Source organism: Panicum virgatum, chromosome 2K, assembly GCF_016808335.1.
Source record: "Panicum virgatum strain AP13 chromosome 2K, P.virgatum_v5, whole genome shotgun sequence".
In the NCBI taxonomy this organism is placed as follows: domain Eukaryota; kingdom Viridiplantae; phylum Streptophyta; class Magnoliopsida; order Poales; family Poaceae; genus Panicum; species Panicum virgatum.
In genome coordinates this window covers 51,343,228-51,360,874 of record NC_053137.1, presented here as the reverse complement: position 1 = coordinate 51,360,874, position 17,647 = coordinate 51,343,228, and the positions used below count along the sequence as shown (strand labels likewise).

Sequence of the window (17,647 nt, the reverse complement as noted above, 5' to 3'; positions counted from 1 at the left end):
AGCTACAACCTGTACACTAAATGCGTCCGCGCTTGCCCCCTCTCCTCCTGCCATGTCGCTGTGCAGCCTGGGCCACCCTAGTGTGGTGCTGCGAGTACGTCAGTGGCTCCGGCGGGATGGTCTCGCAAGTGGACCGACGACCCTGCTCAGGAACAGGCGTCTGCTCCACCTGCGTGTAGTCCTGGGTCGCGGATGGGGCGCCCCCAGCTGTGAAGTGCCGACGACCTCCTGCGTCGGTGCAGTACAGAAGAACGTGTTCACCCACTCCATCTGCGCGAGGTCGTTCACGTCCTGAATCTTCTCATCGTCGTCTGTCCCTCCCACCTGCCGGTACTCTGATTCACAAACCTCCATCTATTAATGTTCAATTAAGTATGTACTTGTTATTGCAAATTAACAACTCGTTTTAGACGTACCTAAATCGTGTATTGGACGACGAAGGGAGGACGATCCTGCGCCGTACGGATCTATCGGCGGAAACGACGACGAGCCGGGCACTACACGAATAAGAAGTACAAGTTGATGAATAAAGTTTTACATAATGCGGTATTGTAAGTGACACGAGGATAGAGTATGATTTACCTGCCGAGTACAAATGTGCCGGCCGCGGCACGTACGTGGGCCGAGCTACAGAAGCCGAAGGTGTCGCCATCGTGACGGGTGGCGATGGTGGTGGACCTGACTGTGCCGTGGGTGTAGACCGTCGTGACGACGGACCGGCCCCAGGCACCGGCCCACAACTGCGAGGTGGGAGCAAGGTGTCGTCCTCACGACAAATCACGGCTCGCCGAAACTGCTTGCACAAGTCGACGATCTTCTGCAGCGTGCTCTGGTGCTGCGCGGGCATCATGTCATGGTACTGGCCCATGCTCGACGAAGCCTCGGACTCAATCGCTCGTATGACATCGTACTGAACCGAGAAAGTTGTAACATCATATGCAATCAGTTTTGTAGAATGTAAAATCAATCAGAGAAACATACCGCTATGACGAAATTCTGGTCTCGAACTACGGGGTACGTCTCGGACACCCTTGCGGCCTCGATCCGAGCATCTGGTGGAACGTGCACAACATGTGTGCGCGTCCTCGGCAGGTACCACCGTAGGTAGTCCGCGAACGCCTCGTTGCTGTGCAGCCGATCCTCGAAAATGACGTCGTCGAGGGCTGCGGCCCAGGAGTCGACGTAAGGACGGATCTTGTCGGCCCACCACGAGTCTGGTGGCTGGCCCTGACGTGTCCACCTATAATACAAAGATTGAGCGAATCAATGCTAAGTGGTAGGTTAAAAAAAATAAATAAATTGTTAACAGAACTATATATTCGATACCTGTGGACGTGGGCCTCCACTGAGTGCACAATTGGGACCGGGGTCTGCTGGTAGAGACCGAACTGCCTCATGACCCGGTTCACGTGGTACTCCTCGACGTGGATGTCGTAAAGGATCGGCTTTCTCGTCATCCAGTACTCGTGGTCTCGCAGGCATAAGGAAGAAAGATCGCTCGGTGCCCGGGCGTAAATGTCGGCTGCAGTGTACGGAGTCCACCTCACGTCCGTGTCCACAAGAGCGTCAAACTGTCCCACGAAGTCGTGGTATGACTTGCTCGTCTGCACGCCGACCCAAGAAGGCTGCATAACAAAAAAAATGTTAACCGCTAAATCGTACATTCCTGAAGGCATGTAACAATAAGTAAAACAAACGATATAACGTACCCGTCTCGATTAAGGCCGAAAGCCTTAAATAGCCAATTGGATATTGAAATCCAAGTCCTCTCTCTAGCTCGGGGTATTTTTTTGTGATCGAGCTAAACTCTGACAAATCTACCCCTTCAGGACCATATCTAACTTCTCCTGACCCATAGAATACTTGAAAATTAAAATCATCTGACATGTCTGCCAACATTTACGACATTAATTACTCGTCCTTACAATTTAATCAACGCCAGTAATTATTTATGTTATTTTGTAATGTCAAATTCAGACCACAATTTAAATATTAATAATATTTTCTACACACAGGGGCGGGCCCCATTCAATTCAATGGTATTCAGTTGAATACCAATTATTTTTGAACAAAAATTTTATACATATAGTGTATTCTAAGTATATGATTCAAAAAAATAAAAATCATACTTACAAACTGGACTACTAAGAGCTCAATCTTCATTTGGGCCAAAAACAACTAAACAGCCCACCCACCGCAGGCCCAATTCCCTCACACAGCCCAAAAATGAGTCAATCCCACCCCCACCCCTGCCCCGTTGGCCCGTTCGGCCGTTCCCCTGATCCCCTCCCCGCCCTCCCGTCGCCTGCCGCCCCGTCCTCGCTAGTGCGCCCGCGCCGCCGCCTCGCCTGGCCATCGCCGGTCGCCGCCGCCGGCTGCGGGCTGCACCGCTGCAGGCCGCCGCTCGTCAGCCCCGGATCCGTCCGTTCCAGTCGTCCTGGGGCTGGGGCGGCCCTGCAGTGCCGCTGTGCCGCTGTGCCGGCGCCGCGCGTCCAGGCGCCCCCGCCGCGGCTCGGTGCCACGCCAGGTCGCCAGCGGCCAGGGGCAGGCCGGCGCGCTCGGCGCACCGCGCACAGCGGCCAGGCACGCACCTCAGCTGTCCGAGGTAGAGGCGGCTGCGGCATCGACGGCTCAAGGAAGATGCTCCGTCTGTCCAAGGACCAGGCGGCCGTGCTCGAGGACAGCTTCCGGGAGCACCCCACTCTCAACCCTGTAAGTAACCATCATCCTGTCCGGCAAGAGCAGACTAGTCATCAATGGATGAACAGCGGGCCTCAATCATTCACTAGCAAGCTGGCTGATCTCGATCTAAACAGAGCTGCTTTATGGCGTGCAGCGGCAGAAGGCAGCCTCAGCCGCCCGAGGTAGAGGCGGGCCGGCGGACTCCAGACGGAGCGACGGACAGGCCGGACGGAGCGACGGCCTGAGACAGGAAGCCGGCAAGTGTCTTAGCTCGGTTCGCGAAGAAGACCACCAGAGACCGTGAACCAAGGTGAATTGAAATTTATGTATAATTTGTGATTAATTATAGTTATGGATTTGTGAAAAAAGTAGCAGTAATGTATACATGTAGTCATAATTTTCTAAATCTTGAATCCTTCTAATTTGTAGGTTTAAACTATGAAAAGAAAGAGGGGTGGTAGTGCCGCCATTGATTTGAAATCTTTCTTGCAAAGAGCTGCGGCAAAGAAAAAACCTTTTGAGTCAGAGGTTGTTGCTCCACCTACTAATGAAAATCAAAGGCAGATAGTGGTATTTTCAAGCGAAGGATGAGGACATCATCAATTATTTTCAAGCTATGAAGGACCGAAAAATTATCTTGTAATTTGTAAGCATCCTTATCAATGCCATTTATTGTTTTAGTACCTCTATTTTCTATATGTTGAACAATTTCAGAATTCAGATTATGAACAATTTATGTTGTTAGTACTAAATCATGTGCTACTAATATGTATGTTGGGCTGTTAATTTTTTTTTCCACTGCTTACAATTTTGAATACCAAGGTCCCAAATCCTGGGCCCGCCCCTGTCTACACAGATGTCGACATACGTCGATCCTACCAATTTTTCATATTTCAATTAAACAAGCACTGTATGTGACTCAGTTATATTGTATTGATGACCATTCCAATATTGATAGCATTTTTTATCATCAATTATAATTGTAAATTGAGTAATGGGACGTAATTAATTTTTAGGTCTATCTTAATTTGTTCTCTACAATTTCTATAACCGACTTATATTTCTAGGTTTTGTATCTAACATAGTATAAATTACTAATATTTCTATGTGACTAATATGTCTATTTCAAGTCATTAATATATATATATATATATAAACTAATATTCGTATTTAAACTAATATTTTTAATTTCATGTACTACAATTTATATCTAAAATAATTATATCCAAACCAATAATATTCATTAAAACTATTTCTACACCCAATACTCTACACATGCATATATTTCCTAGTACTAGGCTACATACTATTATTCATAAAACTAGATTTTAAAGTGTACCTGAGACAAAACACGCCCGCCCTCGCTTCTTTCTCGCGCAGGGGCGGGCGAGCGACCGAGGCGCGCCCCGGCGTCCGGCCGAGCAGCGCCGCGCAGCGGCGGGCGGGGTACCGCCGGCGCGCAGGGGAGCGGGCGACGCGAGCGAGCGGAGGAGCGGGCGGAGGAGCGGGCGACGCGAGCGAGTGGAGGAGCGTGGCGGTGCTGGAAGTGCGAGCGGAGGCGCTGGCCGGAGCGCGACAGCTTTAAGAGGGGTCCTTCCGCCGGTTGGTTCGGCGGTAGCAGCCTACCGCCGAATGATCCGGCGGTAAGTCTCAAAAACCGCCGTTTCAACCGGCGGTAGGTTCCCGGCTCACCACGGCCCACCGACCCGGCTACCTACCGCCGATTGAAACGGCGGTATGAACCTACCGCCGGTCCATCCGGCGGTACCTACCTTCCGCCGGATGAACCGGCGGCTGGGTGACATTTTTGAAAAAAAAATTTCGCCGTATATTTTTGATAAATCGAAAAAAATAATATAAAAATAAAAAATTTTCAAAAATCGGCTGGTTTGGCCGGCCCAGCACTATGGGCCGTCACGAGGTTTCCGAGGCCCGGATTTCTCAATTCGGCCTGTTAGACGATAACTCCCCAACTTTTTATTCACAGAAAAGTCCTCTGAAATTTGAGGTTTCGAAGGGAACCGGGAAGTAGACTTGGATGGATGTGTATTTTTCCTAAGGATAAAATTATACGACACTGATCTCTAAGAACATATGCAAACTATATCTCGGAGTATATCATCGGCGTCTCGTTATCAATGAGAACGTCATCTACCTCTAAAATCACAACACTATTAAATACTATAATATTTACTTCTACAGGGAGTTAAATTCAGAAACTAAGGTGGTACCGAGACTGTTGCAATAACAGATCGTGATTAGAGTTCTCGTCTTCATCTCGTCCTTGCCACATATACCTGATAGGCTGATTGACACTATTGACCCCTCTTCAATGCACATGCACGCAGCCTTCCTGTGTAGGGATGAAAACGGTCGAGAAAATATCGTAACTATTTCTATTTTCATATTTTTATTTGGAAATGGAAATAGGAACAGGAAGGCTCGGTCGGGAAAACGAAACCGGTTATGTGGGATATCAAATCGGTATGATTCGATCAAAAGCATGTCAACAACGATCGGGAACCAATAAGGCTGAATATCAAGCCGGCTCGGCTCGGCTCGGCTCAGCTGGAGCTGGCTCATTACAGTAACAAGCTGGCTCGGCTCGTTTGCCGGCTCGAGCTGACTCGTTTAGCTCGTGAGCCGGTTTGAAAAAAAATGATAGCTATTCCAGAGCCACCCACCAGCTAGCTTGGTGTCTTCCTCCATTGTCGTGGGGAGAGGGGTCTCACCGCTGAGCAAATTGGGGCAAGGGGCGCTGTCGCGAGGCACGAAGAGGCGAGCGCCGTGGTGGGGCTGTGCGCCTGCGCGGGGCCGGCGGCGTGCAGAGGCAAAGGTCTGCCGCGAGGTTGCCTACTAAGACGACTGGGAAGTGGAGGCTAGAGGGGCGCGGAGGACCAAGGCGGTGGCGGCGCTGTGCGCCAAGGAGGAATAAGGTCAATCTCAATAAGAATTTTATGGAGAATTTCATGATATTAAATACCACCATTTTTACTGACATGGCAAGGAGAGAGAAGAATAGAGTTTCATGAAATGTGAGGAGAATTTCATCACTATGAAATTCATCTTGCACGGTTACCTAATTCTCAGTCTAGATAATTGTGTCTATGAAACTCCTACTGAGACTGGCCTTCAGGAATTTTTTTACTTGGAGAATCTGGACTTCGGGACAGTAGGGAGAGGGGGCTAGGAGTGAGAGAATTATGTTTTCAATTTGGACTGTTGGCCTGAGTATAGTATTTAGGGCTAGTCTGGCTACTATTTTGATTTTAGCTTTGGCTCGTTTCGGCTCACGAGCTAGCTCAAGCTGGCTCAATAAGATACTGAGCTAAAATCTTGGCTCGGCTCGTTAGTATTTTCAACAAGCCGAGCCACTAATGAGCCGAGCCAAGCGAGCTACCGAGCCACGAGTTTTTCGTCCAGCCTTAGGAACCAGTACTTAAAAGCGAGAATAACGAATCACGTAACCCCTCTGAATGTTCGACTCGACACAACGGTTACAACAATATAAAATATACAGGTAAATAATATCATAGTCCAAAAATCTATACTATAAAGATCGAAAACAATTGAAAACTTTTCTCATGTGACTCGGGCCTGCCATACCTCTCACGTTGGACCCACATGTCGAGATTGAAGAAGGTGGGAGGAAGGGTAGACCTAAATAAATTAGATGTTGGAAGATGTTTCTGCCTACAACTTATGTTTTTTTCTCACCGTAGCTATCGTACCCGCCCCTGCGACCAATAACAACAAAACACACCACCCGACGCCCCAGCCCCCTCCCCTAGGCTTTTATCCTCGATGGCTGCACTCATGGAGGAGCTCTCCTACGCATTGCCGCCGTCGCGTTTCGAACCGAAGGGGCGGCAGCGGTGGCGGCGGTCGGTGAGTCCGCCTTGCAGTCGCACTTCCTCTTTTGCCCTGCGGTGGACCTCGCGCCCTGGATCGGGGTCAGGATCAAGAGACTTTAACTTGTATACTCTTATGTTGAGTGATCTTGACCTCCATACTTCTATTTTTTCAATCGCATCTGCATGTCCTGCCGCTAACTTATCTTTACCCTATGTCTTTTGGGACGGAATGGACCGTAGCGGTGGCTAACGGAGTTGGAAAAAAATGGTTGTACCCTTCTTATCTTCTTCCTTCCCCAGCTGCTCTCCTCACGCCCCCGATGCTCGTCACGCCCCCGATGGCGAGCCGCCGTGCCGCCACTTCCTGATAAAACCCCGGCGTCGAACTCCGGCGCGAGCTGCCGGCTCCGGTCCACCAGACGCCGCCTGCGGGAAGCCCTGGAGCTCGCACCGCGTCTCCAAATTAAATCCCTGCTACACCACCCCACCCCCCTAATCCCCTTCCCAAGAACACAGCTGAGACCGAGAGTACAGGAAAACACTGCGACTCCTCACTGACAGGACTCGATCAACGGATCGAGCTAAGGTTGGCCGGCCGCGTGCAGGATCCATGGCGCGGCTCCCGCAACTGCCCGCCGTGGGTGCCGGAAAGATTCTTTTTGGGTTTGTTTGTAAATCATCTAGTTTTTCAAAGCTCAAACTAGATTGCCAGAAGTTAAATCACATCTTTGAAATTTTGTAAATCGTCTGCATGATGTATTAAATGTAGTCGGGAAAAAAATCGTATTACACAAATAAACTGTAAATCGCGAGACAAATCAAATGAACCTAATTAGACCGTGATTAGACACTAAATTGCTACAATAAAGCTACAGTAAACATGCTCTAATGATGAATTAATTAGACTCATTAGATTCGTCTCGTAATTTATAGACGAGTTCTGTAATTAGTTTTGTGATTAGTCTATGTTTAATACTTTAAATATGAGAAAATGACCTTTTAAAATTCAAATTAAATGTATCTAGACACGGCCTAAGAAAAATCGTGGGTGCCGTTTTCTCTAGAGCAGAGAGGATCGTGCCACCGTACAAGTAGCAATTCGCTGCCTGAACTCATGTCATGGTATCTGAATTTGATGCAAACTGCACAATTATTGTACTACCATTTTCTATAAACATAAATCAGTAGTTAATAATCCAAATACTATACATTCAATTGAACCTGCTTAAGGGCACGTACAACGCGGGTCTGTATGCCGTCTGCAAGAGGGAAGTTTTGCAAAAAAACTCCCCGGCGCAGCGAGGCGACGAGGGCGCCATCGCCTCGCGAGACGACGGCCCCGGCTCGTGCTCCGATGGCTTGCCGCCCGCTCGTCTCGCGCTGTACGGTGCCACCTCCACTTGCCGACGGTGCCTGCGATCCCATGCTCTAGCCTCTAGTTCCCTAGCCGCGCGCCCCATCCTTGGCGGAAATATTCCTGCTCGCGCGTCCTTCTCTGTCCTCTTTCCATCCCCTCCCCACCACCAAATCACACACTGCAGCGGCGGCGGCGGCGCGGGAGCTCCTTGCTGCGTTGGCAGTGGCGGCGACAGCAACCACGACGGCGGTGCGGGGTAGGAAGGCCGCGATGACGGCCAGTGCCGGAGGCTGGAATCACTGGCAGGGGGGCTGCTTCATCCTCTTCTTCCTCCCGCCCCCCTTTCTTCTTCTTCTCTCCCTTCTTTCCTCTTCTTCTCCCTCCTCCTCTCCTCTAATTTCCATGGAGTTCATGGGGTAGGGGGGCTTGAGCCCCCCTTGCCCCCACGCTGGATCCGCCCCTGATGACGGCGTAGGAGGTGAGCGGAGCTGCAGATGGTGAAGACCTCCCATCAGCACCACGCCTTCCTTCTTCTCCGGCCACCAAGCTTATCCGCGCCCCCAAGATCCACCGGGGGCCCTAGCTTCGCTGCCGTCCCAAGGTCCATCAGCGGTCCAAACTTCTACGCCACCACCCCAAGGTCCACCCGTGGCTGAACTTCTCTAGCGGCACAAGCTCGATGTCATCCTTCAACATGGCAAGTGCCCAAGCTTTACTGATTTGATTGATGCATAGGTGGTTATCTGTTTTTCTTGAATATTTAGGTACTCCACAGTGCATAGGTGATCGGAACGGAAGACTTTAGGCAAGGATCTGAAGATTTAGGTACTTCTCTTTACTGAATTGATTGGTGCAGTATTGAAGGATCTGAAGGCCCTCTGCGTAGTTCGCAGTAGCATTGGCCTCTTGTCATATAGTAACTGCAAAAATCTCTTCACTGGAATAGGACGGGTAGCTTGTGTATGTATATAATTTGATCTGCCTTCTGCCATTTTCAGAGTTCCATGTGTATGCTGTCTAGATGCCATGTTGCTGGATGATCCATGTGTATTTCTAACTGTGTTCGTCAGAAATGATATCCCTGCTGACTGCCAATTTAATTTTGCCATGGAGATAGCGAGTACTATTCTCTAGTGACTAGTGCTATATTACTTGTAACTGATTTCTTAGCTGATGTGAATTGGAGCCTTAGTTGATGTAAATTAAAAACAAAATCTTCATTTTGTATACGCTATTGTGGAATTCTAAGCCACCTCATTTTGTTGAGTATGATTTTTAACATACCAACAGTTTTGATTTTCAGGCCAATACCACCAAGAAGATCGTGCTGATGCTGCAGTTCAATTTTAACTGTGAACTGAAGAAGTGCAACAAGTGCATGTCTAGGAAATGGATTGCTGAATCATTGCTTTTTATATTCCAGACAGCTGATTCATTGCCTGTATAGTAAAATTTCAATCTTTGTAGTGTCCTGATATTATGATTACTTGAAGGATAGCCTTATTTCTATTGCTGGACATTCTACAGGACTGATGTTCTCTGTTTCAATTTAATTTGTGAGGGATAGCCAACTGTTAGCTGCTGCTTGTATGAACCTGTAGTATACCAATCCAAGAGATTCATAGCTCACAATGATTTCTGATGCTTGCAGTAAGCCCCATGCCTTTCCGGTTGGGGACTGCTCCGATCCTGCATTGCCATCCGAACAACACATGCCTGGATCACTGCAGGCTACTCACATACATGTACAAAAAGGCTTGATCACCTTGTGCTTTATACATGCAACAAAAAGACATACAAAGATCCAATTTAGACTTGATCACCTTGTGTTATGTGTCCATGCTTATAATAAATAACTCGTAGACAGACTTACAGATACCTCACTGTACAAGTTGTCTTTATTATTATCTGTGTGCGGTGTTATAGACTCTTATAGACGGCAGCCGTCTACAGGGTTGTACATGCCCTAAGTGCCAGCAGGGGAGGCGCTTCGAGACCAAGGTCGAGCACGGCCAGGGCCTGCTGAAGAACCCGCCCCCGGCGCCTAAGGAGCGCGTCTTTTCGCCGCCCCTGGCTGGGACAACTTTCTCGGGCACCGGTGGGGTCGAGCCTGGGGACGGCGCCGGGGACAACGGCATTGTAGGCAGGAGCGGTGCGTGCAGGGTGGCGGCGGCCGGCTGGCCGGTTCTTGGGGACGGCTGTCGAGCGAGGACATGCCCAAGAGCTCACGCCGCGACTCGCCCCGCGAGCCGGTAGCCACCAGCGCGAGCGCCACGTGGAAGGACAGCGGCGAGACGAGGAAGTTGTGGCGCTCCCCGCCCGCAGGCTGACCTGCCTCGCGAGCAGGCTGACCTGCCTCGCGAGCAGGCTGACCTGCCTCGCGAGCGGCAGGCACGACGCCCGGCCATCCGTCGCATCGCAGTCAGGGTTCACCAAACCGGTGGGAACCGGTCCGACCGGTCAAACCGGTCCGGTCCGGTTCTGGTTTGGACCGGTACCAAATCGGCCCAAATTCAAAATTTAAATTTAAATTCAAAAAAATGAAAAATTCTCAAAAAATTCTTAAAAATACTTCAAGGTGCGACGAATCTAATGGTGTCAAATTTTTTCAAAATTTTTTTCATTTAGTATAGTTTGCGGGGATTTGAAGTTAAACAAAAAAAAGAGTGCATACAAAAGTATACAAATACAATGTAAAAGTAGTAAAAAAAAGATTGGAGGGTTCATTTAGACTAAAACATGTTATACAAATATTCATTTAGTATACTTTGCGGGCATTTGAATTTAAACAAAAAAAAATTGAATTTGGCCGGTTAACAGTCAAACCGACCGGTTACCAGTCAAATCGGCCGGAATACCGGCCAAACCGACCGGTATACCGGTACGAACCGGTTGTACTGCAAAATTTGAATTCAAATTTGAATTCCACCGGTACCGACCGATTTCCGGCCAAACCGGATCGGTATACCGTACCGGACCGCACCGGTTTGGCCAGACCGGTCGGTAAGTAAAACCCTGGTCGCAGTCCGACCCGGTACGCGGAGGGCGGGGCAGGGGGGTGCGGCCGGTTCGGAGCGCGGCGGCGGCGTGGAGGCAGGGAGCGCGGAGGAGGCGGCACGGAAGGCAGGGGCGGCGCAGTCGGCCCAGAGAGAAGCTGACGAGAGCGCTCCGTTGACGAGGAGCAGCAGCTCGGAAGCTCGTCTGGGAGGGGATAAGGATAGGACAGACGGATGAGGGGCAATATGGATAATTTACTATATTGGTCCCACCGGTTAGGGCTCTTAAACTGTTATCTTCTAACGGAACGTGAACGGAAGGGCAAGGTAAAAAAAAATTAGCAGCTGAATAAGTAAATTTTTTAGAGGTATAGCAATTTATATAAGGATCAGAGGGGGCGGCGCCGCACGCTTTGCGGGCGTGGACGCACGCGTGCCGTGCGCCGCGAGGGCCGACCACGCTCGGGTGCCAGCATCGGCGAGGCGCCAGCGACTCCCACTGCTTCAGCCGTTGGCCACAAGCAAAGCTAAGCCGAGACACGTGGCAGTATAGTAGGGGCGTGGTGCAGCACGGTGCATGGTGGATCGGCGCTGCGGGAGCAATCAACGGTATAAGGCCAATTCGCAGCCTTGGCAGCTGCTTCTACCAAGAAGGCCATGGCAAATGAATGCTTCTCGGAGCCACCACCAAGCAGCGTCGACAACTCTGATCGAGAGAGCAAGCACTCCCTTTTTTTTTGACAAACCAAAGCAAGCACTCCTACATATTATAATCAGTTGTTACTTTTAGCAATAGACTAGAATAAACTAAAATATTATAATGTTACAAGTGATACTTTTTAACAGATTCATACGAAAAATATAACTACAGCTTATTACATTAAAATTTTAATTATTGTCATGCCAACTATCGCACGCGTGTGCCGCGCGAACCGCGCGGGCCACCTTGCTAGTGATAAATAAATAAATAAATAAGTTAACACCACAATGTTTGTTCAAAAAAAATTGAAATATACTTATGATTGTTTTACAAGCCATCACATACCAATGCAGTCGAGGACTACTTAATAGAACTGAAATGAATTGGCTAAACTAAACAAAAGCATATCTACTTATGCTATGCATATGTATATGAACTGGACCTTAGTACTACTTATACTACTAACTACCTTGCTCATGGACAGATCAAATTAATTATTAAATAAAAACGAACATAGATGAACAAGTAGTCCTCAATTATTCATGTAGTCATGTACTATGTAGGGAATGATTGAAGTGAAGTACTCTGTTCCAAATCTAACACGTTGCTCTACCATTCTATCTTATCTAGCCATCACAGTCTATCAAAAAAAGGAGCAGGGTGAATTTCAAAAAGGAACAGGGAGAATTTCGTCCATGTTGTGCGTGAGATTGAGCGCCTCAGGTCTGTACTCGACCAGCTGGAAGGTGATGACGCTCTAGGTACTAAGGAACCGGGTACTCTAGCTTGAGAGGGGGAGGGGGTGAATTAGTCACTAATAAAAACTATGACCTATGGCTCCAACTAGTTTACACAAAACTTAAATTAAAATAAGCTATCTAGATGTGCAACTAGGTTGTTCTAGTGTGAAACCCTTATCCCAAAATAGTTATGCACCATATAGCCTTCCTAACAAGAAACTACTCTATGAAAGTAAAGGCACAAAGGTTGCAAGTAATAAATGCGGAAGCTTAAAGAGCGGGATAGGAGATAGCAAACTCTTGACGCGGGTGTTTATCCCTTGGTTCGGTTAGCCACAAAGGCACACCTACATCCACGTTGTTGTAGCACTCACTAAGAGTATTGCTACTCGGCCACCAAGTCTCTTCCGTGAACACAATCACGGTCAGTGGCGGATGTACACCCCGGGCCACCCGTGCCATGGCCCGGGGTTCGGCCCAAAAAATTGCTGAAGAAGAATAAATATACTACTTCGTGATGACACTTGTTGTATGTTTTCTATCTTTCCATTATGTTCTCGTGTATCTTTTGAACTTCCAGTATGTTCTCGTGTATCTTTTGAACTATGAATTTGTCGACGTCTGGTTTTTGTCACAACTATATTTAAAACTCGGCCCGGGGTTCAACTCAATCCTGGTTCCGCCACTGATCACGGTCACCTTGGCCCCGGGTTCCACTAAGGAGCTTCTCCACAAAGGATGGGGGTCTCCACGTCCCCCGCACAAAGATGTCGTCGCCGCTCCACACCAAGTCGGAGGGTCGATGACGTTGCCGGCGAGCTTCACGCTCCAAGGTGCCGGCGCACCAAGCTTTTGTTTTGGTTCGCTAAAGAACCACAACACAAAGGCTCAAGGCCTTGCAATCACACTCACTAAGAGCTAACCCTTTACACAACACTCTCAAAGTGTGCTAAGGGCTAAGGATATGATCTTGATGCTTTTGTATGGCTTGGAGATGTTCTTGGGTGTGTGTGGGATGTCCAGCAACTCCAGCAAGCTTCAAATGACCGGGGTGAGGCGTATATATAGGCCACCAAGTCTTGTAGCCGTTGCTCCAACGGTCAGCTGAAAATCTGCATATCACCGGTTGAACCGATGCCTCTGGCTGAGGTAGCGTCGGTTCTTCCGGTCACTCATAACCCGAAGTAGCCGTTGAACTCCTGACAGCTGACGCAGTGATCACCGGTTGAATCGATGCTTTGTACCGATGCATCACCGGTTCATCCGGTGCTTAAGAATCTTCTCCTGGGCGCTGACGTCATTGCACCGACGCAATACTCCGATGCACCGTCGGTTGAACCGGTGCTGAAAAATCTTCTCCTGGGTTCTTGACATCGTCTCTGGAACATAGGACGCCCAATACACCGATGCTCCTTTTTGACCCGTCGGTTCAACCGGTGCCTATAGGCTGACTTGGCTTCGATTCCCTTCTGCACCAGAATTCCATAGCGTCGGTTCTTCCGACTACCATCGGATGCACCGATGCCCTTGGCGTCGGTTCTTCGGGCCTTGCTACGCCTATCTTTTCTTTTTCTTTGTCATCACTTGAATCTAAACGCCTGAGAATGGTCATCTTAACAATCATATTAGTCCAAGTGTTGTGTTGTCATTCGATCACCAAAATCACTCGAAATGGCATAAAAGGTGCCATGTTCCTTACAAGGTAACAGAGCTGAAATTCTTCAGGTAAAAATGAACCTTGATGAGCTGCTATACAGAGAAGAGATGATGTGGTTGCAGCGTACAAGGATTAATTGGCTAAAGGAAGGTGATAGAAATACTAGATATTTCCACCGCAAGGCAAAATGGCGAGCTAAGAAGAATAGAATACGTAAGCTGAAACGAGAAGATGAAAGTTGGTGCACCAATCAAATTGAAATGCAAGGTATGACATCACAGTACTTCTCCAGTTTATTTACAAATGACCCTTCCTTGTGCCCTGATGAACTAGTCGATCTGTTCACCCCAAAATTACCCCGGAACAAATGCAGACCTATGCAAACCGTACACCGAAGAGGAAATCAGCAATGCTCTTTTCCAAATCGGCCCTTTGAAAGTACCACGCCCGGATGGTTTCCCGGCCCGGTTCTTCCAAAAAAATAGGACGCCGTGCTTCATCACTGATGGTATCAAAAAAGTTCGTAATGGTGGGACCAACTTTACTGCACCGAATCGGGTCGCACAATCCTGGCGCAAGATCTACGGTGGCAAATGCACCTTCGGCAAATCCACACGCTCCTTAGATTGAGCGGAAGTGTTAAACTAATAATTGTAGGAAAAAATATAGATGGGTCAGGAGAGTTGTTGTAACTACTTAGATAGATTTGATGTATACATATCTCTTTGTTTTAGATTTCCACGGCAGATCCTCCTCATTCTGTGCGCCATCAAGATGTCGTCGCGAACCCAGCTGCATTCCCACCATGTCCCTCTCGCCGTCCTCGTCCTCCGGGCCGCCGTCGCTCCCTTACTCGCCGGTGCGCAGCCGGCGTCGCCGGACCCGGCGGCCGACGCCTGCGCCAACCCCTCCATGGACGGCGCGTGCCACAACGTCCCCAAGGCGCGGCGCCTGAAGCTGATCGCCATCCCGGCGATCCTGGTGGCCAGCGTGATCGGCGTGTGCCTGCCGCTCTTGTCCCGCTCCGCCCCCGCGCTCCGGCCCGACCGCAACCTCTTCGTCATCGTCAAGGCCTTCGCGTCGGGGGTCATCCTCGCCACGGGGTACATGCACGTGCTCCCGGACTCCAACAACCTCACCTCGCCGTGTCTGCCCAAGAAGCCTCCAGCTCCAGCCTGCCGAACACAGTGATTCACAAGTACATTTCTAGCAATCAATGCATCTCACAAGTACATCAATGCACACATTTCTAAAGTCAAACCCCTTAAGATTTTGACCAACAACAATTAGGCTGACTAATAAATATGAACTTAGTTATAAAGTAGTACAATTAGGGGTTGTTTGTTTTCCCACATTTTTTTAACGCCTGTCACATCAAAAGAAATCTTACTATTTAGAAATATAAAAAAAATCTATTTATAAAACTTTTTTGACAAATGGGTGCTAATTTGCAAGACCAATCTAATGAGCTTAATTAATCTATAATTTACTACAGTACGCTACAGTAACCATTGACTAATTATAGATTAGTATACCTCATTAGATTCGCCTCGCAGTTTAGCCCCGTGGTTCTACAATTAGACTTTATTTAATATTTCTAAATATTAAGACTCTTTTTGACGTGACATGGTCTAAAGTTTAGTCCCTCGATCCAAACAACCCTTTAGATTTGTTATTTGTAATTCAATTCATGATTGATTGTCATGCTAAAATTGTTTTATTTTCTGCTGGAAAATCGTAGTGAAATCCATGACTATTGTGAAGCATCGCTATAAGCTAGAAGTTTTTTGTGGAATTGTGAAAACGCAGTTTGACACGTTCGCTATCAGCTAGTAGAAGGTGGTGAAAGCATTGCGACCAATCAGATAATGCCCACGTATTTGAGTATGGATTAAAACATCGTCGCACATGCACTGCAGCTGCAGGTCCTTGAGATGGGCATCATCGTGCACTCGGTGGTGATCGGCCTGGGCATTGGCGCGTCGCCGAGCGTGTGCACGATCCGGCCGCTGGTGGCGGCCATGTGCTTCCACCAGCTGTTCGAGGGGATGGGGCTCGGCGGCTGCATCCTGCAGGCGGAGTACGGCCTCAAGATGAGGGCCGGGCTGGTGTTCTTCTTCTCGACGACGACGCCGTTCGGGATCGCGCTGGGGCTGCCGTTCGGGATCGCGCTGGGGCTGGCGCTCACCAAGATGTACCGGGAGAACAGCCCCACGGCGCTGGTCGTGTGGTCGGCCTGCTGAACGCCGCCTCCGCGGGGCTGCTCCACTACATGGCGCTGGTGGAGCTCCTCGCAGCCGACTTCATGGGGCCCAGGCTGCAGGGCAGCGTCAGGCTCCAGCTCCGCTCCTTCGCCGCCGTCCTCCTCGGCGCCGGCGGCATGTCCCTCATGGCCAGGTGGGCGTGATTGACGTCTAGCTCGATCTTTATTCTGTACTAGGTTAATGCCCGTCATTGCTATGAATGCTATGAGCGGTAAAAGATTTTTAGCACAATATATTAAATTGTTGGCAACATTGTGTTCATCTTAGCAACTCAATATTTTGAGGCAAATTGAGATTCAGGAATATCAATTTTTTACTTAATAGTGTCATAGCAAGCATCAAATTTCTTAGATTTGATATATTGTTTCCAAACGGTCCCCCGCGCTAGCTCAAGCTCCAGCAGCAAACCTGACAGGTTGACGGGCGATCTTTTTTCTTTTCTTTCGAGACGTATCGTGGTCAGCGTACTCGTCTTCGTCTCGTCTGTGTGCCACACATTATCACATACGTGATTATCACATACGTGACAGTGACTGACACAGTTGACCCCGCACCGGTGCACACATGCTGTGAGAACCGCCAAATTTGATACTATTTTAAACGAAACCGCTGGTCATTATCATCCAGATGAGAGTTAACATGTGATGGCCGGAGAGCGTGCCACGTGTTATCCCACATCTAGAGACACGAACAGGGGCGGAGACAAGGGGGGCGGGCAAGGGCCATGGCCCCCCCTAACGTTGGTGTAACTACACATAAAATCCCCTAATCTCAATGCTAATGTTGCTCATTAATAAGGTGTGGCCCCTCCTGATTGTCGGTATTAATAAATTGGCCCCCTCTATGTTTCAATCCTGGCTCCGCCCCTGGACACGAATAACCGACACGTCATCCGTCCAAAATAACATCAAATCCGGTAGTCCCGGTACGTATTTGCCACATACACAGAATTAAGCACACGTACCGTTATACAAGCACGTACATTGCCAATGATCCACAAAGAGCAGTTTTACACACTTAATATTACAAGTTCGATATATGTGGGTTTCAAGCTTCACTTACAAGCCTTGGGTTCATGCAAGTCATATTAAACAGAGACTTAGAGTTTATTGAATTTACATGCTCTCACGAAGTTCAGCTACGATAAAAACATACTTAAGATGACGGTGTCTTGCTCAAGGACACCTCCACGACCGCCACGACCTACTCCTTCCCCGCATCTAGATCGGCGGGGTAGAAGTGGCCGAACACCACTTCTGGCTCACCTGCAACTAGATTTAGAAAGCAACCTGAGTACAAAAAGTACTCGCAAGACTTACGCGATTAAAATAAGCAAGGATTATGCAAAGGCTCAAATGAAAGCTTTAGGGTTAAGTAATTATTGCATAGGCATAAAC

The 17,647-nt window shown here is 48.6% G+C and overlaps 2 long non-coding RNA genes and 1 pseudogene across 2 annotated transcripts; all 3 read left to right on the top strand.

Moving 5' to 3' along the window:
• The first annotated feature begins 2,529 nt into the window (after positions 1-2,529).
• Positions 2,530-3,468, top strand: LOC120695779. Its single transcript, XR_005683898.1, has 2 exons — positions 2,530-2,712; positions 2,837-3,468. It is a non-coding gene; the product is annotated as an uncharacterized LOC120695779 (long non-coding RNA).
• A 4,051-nt stretch (positions 3,469-7,519) lies between these two features.
• LOC120695778 lies at positions 7,520-9,525 on the top strand. Its single transcript, XR_005683897.1, has 2 exons — positions 7,520-8,718; positions 9,184-9,525. It is a non-coding gene; the product is annotated as an uncharacterized LOC120695778 (long non-coding RNA).
• Positions 9,526-14,760: 5,235 nt separating this feature from the next.
• LOC120695421 lies at positions 14,761-16,409 on the top strand (annotated as a pseudogene).
• The last annotated feature ends 1,238 nt before the right edge of the window (positions 16,410-17,647 follow it).